The sequence below is a fragment of the Monodelphis domestica genome, chromosome 3 (assembly GCF_027887165.1).
Source record: "Monodelphis domestica isolate mMonDom1 chromosome 3, mMonDom1.pri, whole genome shotgun sequence".
Lineage (NCBI taxonomy): Eukaryota > Metazoa > Chordata > Mammalia > Didelphimorphia > Didelphidae > Monodelphis > Monodelphis domestica.
The window spans coordinates 134,418,024-134,425,770 of NC_077229.1; the positions used below are offsets into that span (position 1 = coordinate 134,418,024).

A 7,747-nucleotide genomic window follows, 5' to 3' on the forward strand; every position below is an offset into this window, starting at 1 on the left:
GATAGATAGATAGATAGATAGATAGATAGATAGATGGAAAAAGAGAAAGAGAGAGAGAGAGAAATAGTGTGAAAATTTAACACTAGCCTGTCAAGACAACTTTGAATTTTAAAGCAAATTTACTCCTGAACCACAAGTGGGGCTCTGGGCTGTTCAGCAGTGTGCTCCAGTGTGCCTGAAACCCACTTGAAAAGCTCTTGCAACCAGCTGGGGGAGGAAGCTTGTGGAAGGAACAGGTAGTGGGTTGATGCCTTTTCTTTCTCTGGTCCACTTTTTATTATCTAATCACTAATTTTAAATTCAAATATAGACTTTAGAGAATTTTCATTTTAACAATATAGATATACTCACGTACATACAAAATATGTATACATAAATGCATATATACATACTGAATATGTATGTATAAATGCATGTGTGGATATATCTATGTGTATGACATATGGTATAAATACACAATGTAAAATAGCTTTCTTACCATTCCTATAGTGCTTTAAGGTTTGTAAAACACTTTGAAAATGTATGATTCTCCCAACAATCCTGGGAGGTAGGTACTGTTATCATTAAAATTCTCTGGAGACTGTATATTAATTTATAATTATTTATTAGTAAAAGTTAGAGAGAGAAAAAGAGAAAATGATCTCATGATCACCTGGCCACCCTAATAGTTGTTTTACACACTGCATCAGCTTGTCCCACAGCTTGGCTCCTCTGCAAGTGGCTGCGTGCCAAGCTAGTTCGTGACAGGAGTTAAACCCTTCAGAGAAGGGAGAGAGAGCAATGAGTGTCCTGCAAGAGAAAGTGCTTCCTGTATCCCTTTCTTATGAAGCCAGTTTTTGCCACTCTTCTTAGGACTCTGGTTGGACAAGATTTAGCTCCACCTGGATCCTAGTCTTGATTTTTTGACATGCCACCTGTCACAATGGGACTTCCATGAGTCCTTTCAGTTCTAGGATGCCACGTCAGGTAGTCAAAGGGTGGGGGCTAATGCTGACCAAAAATGGGTTTTTGAATGGAATAAGGGGGTACACTTTATATTAAATTCACATAGTACTATTATTATTCTCATTTACAGATAAGGAAACTGAGCCAGAGAGTAGTTAAGTGACTTGTACAGAGCCACAGCTTTAACAAGAATCTGAAGCTGGATTCTCAGGTCTGACTCCAAGATCAGGATTCTAGTTGTTATTACATATAATTGCTTATTGAGGGAACTGAGGCTATTGGAACAGCAAGTAGTGATGGGATTTGGGTGAACAACACTGGCTCTGTCCTTTGACTTATTTCTGGAGTTACTTCAGTTCCCTTTCTATTCAATTATATTATAATTTTAGCCTAATTCCTGTCCTATAAGAAAACTTTATTCAGTTGTAACTAGATCAAAAAATGATATAAAGAATTTTCTTATAATTATACATCTTAAGCTACCCATGTGCCTAATTTGAAATCTGGCTCCATACTGATCAATTACTTATTGTTTATATGTTTATTATTCACAGACACTTGGGGGGAGTGGGACATCTTTTCCTGGTTTTAGGGAATTGTACCTTTTCCCTGTCTTCCACGCAATGTGGTAAACCCCCAATCTTCCCTGCAATTAGAAATCAGATTACTTAATGTTGTATCCTGGTTAATTAATTAATTGGTCTTATTTAATTACTTGTTTTTAATATATAAAAATCTCGGTCCCTATGTATTAGGGGTCCAAAACCAAAGCAGAAGGAGGCAACTGGTCCTGATTTGTTGGGCAATTAGCATGCATTGCTTAATAAATTGATTTGCTCTGAAGCTTGGACTTTTCTTTCCTCAGTTATTTCATCTTTCACCCACTACATTACACATGCATAAATACATACATATATACATGTAAGCAGCAAGGTGATATAGACAATAGAATGTTGGACCTGTGGTGAGTCAAATCCAGTCTCAGATCCTTACAGTCTGTGTGACACTGAGCAAGTTTTTACTTCTTTCTGCCTCAATTTTTGAAATCCATGCATATACATAAATATGATACATATATACACACAAAATAATACATATATGATGCTATGCTGTGCGAAGAACTGGGGCTACAAAGAAAATAAGGAAATAATGCTTATCTATTTAGCTACTTAAATATATCAATAAATGTATAATAGATATAAACATATATTTCTATATTTTTAACTCTATCCTTGGCTAAAGACTTCCTTAAGACCTCTAAAATATATGAACATTTTGGAAAAGTCTAAAGCCCAGGTATTATGTTTAGACTGAATATTTGTCCTCAAATGACCAGATTAATTCATAAAAGGTTCATCATCAGAAGGTGGACCATCATTTCTGTTTTTCTGCATTTGGTTGTGAAGTTTTTATGACCTAATACAGTAATGGTGAACTTTTTAGAGGGGCAGGTGATATCCCAAGGCACCTATGGAGACAGGAAGGGGAGAAGCCCAGCCCCTATTCCTCTGGAGTTCTAGTAACAAACTTTGACAAACTCTGTGCTGGGGCAATAGGAGGCATGCCCACAGAAAGGGCTCTGAATGCACCTCTGGCACACATTCAATAAGTTCGCCACCATGATCCTAATATAGGTTCAGTTTTTTTTTTTAATTTTTTTTAATTTTTTTAAAATTTAAACACTTACCTTCCGTCTTGGAGTCAATACTGTGTATTGGCCCCAAGGCAGAAGAGTGGTAAGGGCTAGGCAATGGGGGTCAAGTGACTTGCCCAGCGTCACACAGCTGGGAAGTGTCTGAGGCCAGATTTGAACCTAGGACCTCCCATCTCTAGGCCTAGCTCTCAATCCACTGAGCTACCCAGCTGCCCCCATATGTTCAGTTTTTGTGTCATTTTGTGTCATGTACTGCTGAAAAGAAGGTATATTTTCCTTTCTATTCCCACTCAACTTTCTCCAGAGATCTATTGGGGTTAACTTTTATAAAATTTCATTCACTTCCTTTATTTTTTTCTTGTTTATTTTTTGGTTTGATTTATCTAGAACTTAAAGGAAGAAATTGAGCTCCCATTTTGCTGTCTATTTCGTCCTGAAGCTCATTTAATTTCTACTTTAAAAATAGTACTTAGGGTAAAAATGTATATCTCTAAATGTTTATATAAATAAAATACAGGGAAAATGAGATCAATGAATTGAATATGCAATTAAATAAACTAGAAAATGAACAAATTGTAAATCTGCAATTAAAAACTAAATTTGAAATTCTAAAAACTAAATAAGAAATTAATAAAATTGAAAACAAGAGAACCATTGAATTAATAACATTGAAAGCAAGAGAACCATTGAACTAATAAATTAGATTAGGTGTTGGTTTTATGAAAAAAATAAAATAAAAGAGCATTGAATAATTTGATTAAAAAAAGAAAGCAGAGAATCAAATAATCAGTATCAAAAATGAAAAGGGTGAACTCATCACCAATTAAGAGGAAATTAACATAATCATTAGGAGATATTTTGCTGAATTATAAGACAATAAATCTGATAATCTAGGTGAAATGGATGAATATTTACAAAAATATAAATCTCCAAGATTAATCAAAAAGAAATAGAATACTTAAATAATGCCATTTTAGAAAAAGAAATGAACAAACCATCAATTAACTCCCTAAGAAATAATTCCCAGGCCCATATGGATTCACAATTAAGTTCTGTCAAGTATTTAAAGAATAATTAATTCCAATACTATATAAACTATTTGGGAAAATAGACAGAGAAGGAACCCTACCAAATTCTTTTCTTGACACAAATATGGTACTATTACCCAATCCAGAAAAAGCAAAGACAGAGAAAGAAAATTATAGGCAAATTATAGAGCAATGAATATAGATGCAACATTTTAAAATAAAACACTAGCAAGGAGACTATATCAATATATCACAAGGATCATTTACTAGGACAAGTTGGGATTTATATTAAGAAAACAGGACTGATTTAATATTAGGAAAACTATTAGCATAATTGACCACATCTATAACCAAACTAAGAGAAATCACTTGATGATCTCAATGTATGCAGAAAAAGCCTTTGACAATATATAATACCAGTTCCTATTAAAAACATTAGAAAACATAGAAACAAATTGCCCATTCCTTAAAATTGTAAAAATAGAATTACCCTCCTTTTGTTTTTAATGTAATCAATCAGCAACATTAAATTTAATTAATCAGGAACCTAGAGGTCCTTTCCCTTTGAGATGTACCTTTACCTTTGAGATGTGAGAATAGACTAGCCCAAAGTGAAAGGAAGTAGAAACCAAAGAAACAGGAAATAGATTCCACAGGTACTTCCCCCCCCTTCCAGCCCCTCGGGCAGTACCAGACAAATGAAACTGATTGGTTTCCGAGTTGCGAAATGGATGTGAGAGAGCTAATGGGTCAAGGAAAATGTTTATAAGGTGAGACCCAACAGGAAGTGGGACTTTCACATTCTCATTTGGATTCACACTCTAGTTCTGGAGGCACTCAAATTTGAACTCAGACTCTGACTGAAGGAGCTCTCTCTTGGGCTGGTGATAGTCTTGCTGAAGAGGCTACCTTGACTTCTGGCTCAAGATTGAGACCTGAGGGAATCTTGGTTGGTGGTAAACTGGATTCCTACAGATTGGCACTTAGGGTATTTACCTAGGCAATATTTTCTACCTTCTGCCTACATTTCCCTCTTTTACTATGTCCCTATTTTAATTAAATTAAATTGTTAAAAGCTACTAACAGCCTCATAATTAAATATTTAATTATTATAATCGGGGACCACAACCTTTATAACTATTTCAAAATGATAAGCAATATCTACCTAAAATCATCAACAAGTATCATCTGAATATAGAAGCCTTCCCAATAAAGACCAGGAGTGAAGCAAGGATGCTCATTATCATCACAATTATTTAATATTGTATTAGAAATGCTAGCTTTAGAAATTAGAAAAGAAAAAGAAATTGAAGAAATTAAAGTAGCCAATGAGGAAAGTAAACTGTCTCTCTTTGCAGATAATATGATGGTATACTTAGAGAATCCTGGATATTAAACTAAAAACTAGTTGAATTAATAACTTTAGTAAAGTTGCAAAATAGAAAATAAATCCATGTAAATCATCAGCATTTTTATATATTAACAACAAAGTTCAGCTGCAAGACTTAGAAAGAGAAATGCCCTTGAAAATAATTCTAGGTAATATAAAATATCTGGGAATCTCCTTGCCAAAACAAACACAGGAATTATATGAACACAATTACAAAACACTTTTTATATACAAATAAAGTCAGATCTAAACAACTGGAAAAATAGTTGCTCATGGGAAAACTCAGCTAATATGATTAAAATGACAATTATACCTAAATTAATTTACTTATTCAGTGCCATACCAATCAAGCTACCAAAAATTATTTTATAGAACTAGAAAAAATAATAACAAAATTTATTTAAAAGAATGAAAAGGTAAAAAATATCAGGGGAATTACTGAAAAAATACATGAAGCCTAGCCTAACAGTACCAGATCTCAAACTGTACTATAAAGCAGTAATCATCAAAACAGTCTGCTACTGGCTAAGAAATGGAAAGGTAGATCAATGGAAAAGATTACCTATACTATATAGAGGGATCAATGACCTTAGGAATCTACTGTTTGGTAAACTCAAATATCTCAGGCTTTGGGTTCACTATTTAACAGAAATATATACACATATACATGTGAGCATGCCTTTATTTCAAAATTAAAAATAATATAGAAATAAAATTAAAGAAATAAAATCAAATTTTACATTCTTTCTTTAATAATGATCAGGAAGCTCAAAATGTTAAATTCTGTTTATAATATTAACATTCTTTGGATCAGATTATTTTATAAGTGACTTTGTGCCAGAGAATTGAAAGAAGACTGAGAAAATTTGCCAATGACATTTATTTCACAGATATATTCATATAAATATACATTAACATAATGTATGTGTGCATATAAACATATATTTCATATATTATCTGCATATACTTCTTTTTAAACCCTCTCTTTCACTACCCATATTTCTTTCCTCTCCATCTTTACTTCCTAGCCTAAGCCTAATTCTTTTACTTCTAAGAATACCATAAAATCTTTGATGTAACTCTTTTTGAAAACATTGTGCTTTTCCCTTAACTCTATCAGCAACCTTTTGTTTCTATATAGAGAGCCCAAGTGAACAGAAGTCCAAAAGGTAAAGATAATCACATGGAAACCCTTGGCATTCAGTCCTCTGATGGAAAACCTGAGTCCTTTTTTCCATTCATCTATGTCCAGTGAAGAGCTCTGAAACAACTATAATGGTAATTGTGTAACGTGAGGTTTCTTGAACCAGCCTTAATCTCTAAACCTAGCTCTTGCTCAGAGGAGGGTGTCTTCCTACATCCTTTATTAATTTTATTGGGTGCACAAACATGGCCCAGAGCTGAAACATTGTAGGGACAATGGACTTATTACTCTTAGGTTCATTTTGCTTGCCATAGTAACAAGCATATAAATTACTAGGATTCAATGGATAGTGTGATAGGGACAAAGGAAAGAGGCAGATAAAATTCTGTGAAAACAGAGGTGGGAGAGAGTGAGAGAGAGAGAAAACATTTTCAGCTAGGGACTAGGGAAGATCAGGGGAGGCTTCATTAAAAAGGAGCCTTTGTGATGGGCTTTGAAAGAAGGGAGAGACTTCAATAGATGACAGAAGAAAAGAGTTGAGGGATGAGTTAATTTATTCCAAGCATGGAAGAAGGCAAAAAAGATGTAGCAATCAATAAAAGAATAGGTAGTACTTTTTGGCTGAAATGAAGCCTTTGGAAAAGGAATCAATAAGAAATAACGCTGGACAATCCTAATTGGTTTACGAGATTTATCTAATTTGTCACATCCTATCTGATGACATTGTGGAGTCATAACAACAAGATCATAGAAGTCAACTAATCCTTTTCTGATATGGAGCATGAATTGTGTCTACACAATACCTAAATCTTAGTTTGTACCTGAATACTCTCAGGAATGGGGCACCCATTTCATTGTTGGAAAATTTTAGCTCATTAAATATTTCTTCTTTGTTATAAGCTCAAATATTATTATTTATAATTTCAATTTGTAATAGGTTCTACTTCTTTCCTCTAGGATCCAGAAAGTGATGGTGATAGGGTATCACTTTAATCTAACTTCCATGTGACAATTTTTTAAATATTTGAAGACACTTGTCACTTTGTACCCTACTCCCAACTCTGAAATCTCCCCACATTAAAAATAACAGTGACTTCAACTGATCTTCTTATGTTATGGCTTTGAATCCTTTGGTTGTATTGGTTATTCTCTTTTGGATGCATCCCATTTTGTACTTATTCTTCCAAGAATGAGGATTCTGGACATGAATATAATACTATTTACCATGCATGCTGACCAGGTTATTATACAGTGTCCTATCACTCCTCTCATCATGGACATTATAATTCTCTTAAGGTTCAGGTATCTAGTGACACAGTGATTACAATTCTGAGCCTAGAATAAATAAGACTCTTCAAATTTGGCCTTAGACACTGACTAGCTATGTGACCCCAAGCAACTCACTTTACCTCTTTCAGATTCAGTTTCCTCATTTGTAAAATGAAAAAAATAATAGTTTCTACCTCTTCAAGGTTGTTATGAAGATCAAATGAGATAATATTTTAAAGTGTTCAGCCCAATGCCTGACACATAGCAGATGCTTAATAAATGTGTGTTTCACGCTCTTCTTAATGTAGCTTTTGAGA

General features: G+C 33.9%; 1 long non-coding RNA gene across 1 annotated transcript; it reads left to right on the forward strand.

Moving 5' to 3' along the window:
- Window positions 1-4,314: 4,314 nt before the first annotated feature.
- LOC103098829 (uncharacterized) lies at window positions 4,315-7,356 on the forward strand. Its single transcript, XR_465411.3, has 3 exons — window positions 4,315-4,397; window positions 6,159-6,295; window positions 7,119-7,356. It is a non-coding gene; the product is annotated as an uncharacterized LOC103098829 (long non-coding RNA).
- The last annotated feature ends 391 nt before the right edge of the window (window positions 7,357-7,747 follow it).